Genomic DNA, 1,900 nt, shown 5'->3' with positions numbered 1-1,900 from the left:
GAGAATTCAATCTAAGTAGCAACAAATGCATTTCCAGCACAAGCTCTGCTATGTGTCTGGTTTCCCCAGAAAGTCCACCTTAAACAGGGAGACCACCACAGGCAGCAGTATCACTCTGTGATGCTGTAATAGGATGTTCTTTACCCACAACTGACAGGTTCCATGAGCCCTTCCCAAGAAGGATTTACAATGGGCATTGCCTGCAGACTGAAAAACCAAGAAGTGACTCCAAGCTCTGTGGGATCCCCTGCTAGCCAGTTAGAGTGTGGTCCCTGATTTAGCAACTGTAACTTTCACCCAGTGATGTGGTGATTGGCTGGATCTTCTACAATACCCACTACAGAGTCCTTGAATGAGAACACTGGTGAGTGTTCATCAAACAGTCTCTTTCTGTTTGAGATGACCATTTAAGAGGCCAGGACTTCCAGGAAAATCTCTCTGTTTCCATTTCTAATAAAAGAGGGGCATGAATGACAACAGCATGTGGGCCCTGCGCAACCCCCTGCCAAGACTGGCTTTTCAGACAAATCCATTAGCAGTTTCAAAGCCTGAGCCTTAGCACATCCATTTCCCTCTGATATCAAAGGAAACTTCAAGTGTGAAATGGGCTTGGAAAACATGTTATTAATAGCTGTCATGCTTATTAACAGATCTAATCATGCCTGCTGCAAAATGCACTTGGCTGATATACATCTTAATCTGGCCTTGATTTTCAGCACTTAAATCCATGTCACCTAGCACACTGAAAGCCTTTTCCTCAACAATGGGGTCAGGAGTAGGGATCATGTTTCCAATAGTGGAAATGCTAACCAAATGATATTATGGCTACATAAAAAACCAGCATCCTTGGGCTGAGCAAACAATACTTGTACTTGAATGAAAGGACACTCGATGAGGTTAAGAACACTTTGGGTATTTTTAATATCTTAAGCATCCCCAAAGTCATTTGTGTTCTTTGTGAGAAAGGTGATTATTTATCAGGATCTTGTCCTCTTTGGGAGTACCTGCATCCTTACCATCCTCATCTCCAGGAGTTCGAAACCTTGATTTCAGACCAGAGCCTTTATCCTGTGTCTGCATTACCCACTCTCATAATCTTACTCTGATTCTACCTTCTCCAGGTTACTAAATAAGCACTAGCCCCTACCAGCAAACTTATTTCACTAAATTGGAAATCTGAGCACATCTATTACAAGCTACAGACATATGGAAGGTTGTAGACTATGCAGTTGTGATACACAGACCCTTTACAGCATGAGTGTGGAATATCATTTGGAAATAATTTGGTCTAGCTCTGCCAAGGCAATCTCTGTTCCAGCCATCATGTTGGGGGTGAATTAACTGACCAAATATAGCAGGCTCATTTTTAAGTTGATTATTTTGTATGGCCTGTGAATAATGTTATAAATTTTGGCAGAAAAGAGGTTACCCACCCCAATCTACAACAAAGACATGAAATAGATATGAATGATAATCCTGGAACCCTGAGACTCACAGGAGAGGATAGAGAAATGTATTGAACACAGACAAGGAGAAGAAGCTGAACGGTGTTCAAGGAGAATATTAAAAGTGCCATGGACTGCCAAAAGAACAAATTTGTCTTGGAAGAAGTACAGTCAGAATGCTCCTTGGAAGCCAGGATGGCTAGATATTGTCTCTCATACTTTGGGCATATTATTAGGACAGACCAGTCCCTGGAGAAGAATATCATGTTTGGTAAAGTGGAGGGTTGGAGGAAAAGAGGAAGATCATCCAATGACATGGATTGGCACAGTGAGAGCAGCGATGGACACAAATGTAGCAATGATTGTGAGGTTGGTGCAGGACCGGGCGGTGTTTCGTTCTGTTGTGCATAGGTTCACTATGAGTCAGTACCAACTTGATGGCACCTAACAACAAC

General features: G+C 42.4%; 1 pseudogene; it reads right to left on the bottom strand.

Moving 5' to 3' along the window:
* Nucleotides 1-407: 407 nt before the first annotated feature.
* Nucleotides 408-1,080, bottom strand: LOC102812555 (annotated as a pseudogene).
* Between the last annotated feature and the right edge of the window lie 820 nt (nucleotides 1,081-1,900).

Source organism: Chrysochloris asiatica, unplaced genomic scaffold (assembly GCF_000296735.1).
Source record: "Chrysochloris asiatica unplaced genomic scaffold, ChrAsi1.0 scaffold00126, whole genome shotgun sequence".
NCBI classification, from domain to species: Eukaryota; Metazoa; Chordata; class Mammalia; order Afrosoricida; family Chrysochloridae; genus Chrysochloris; species Chrysochloris asiatica.
This window is presented reverse-complemented; position numbering and strand designations above follow the sequence as displayed.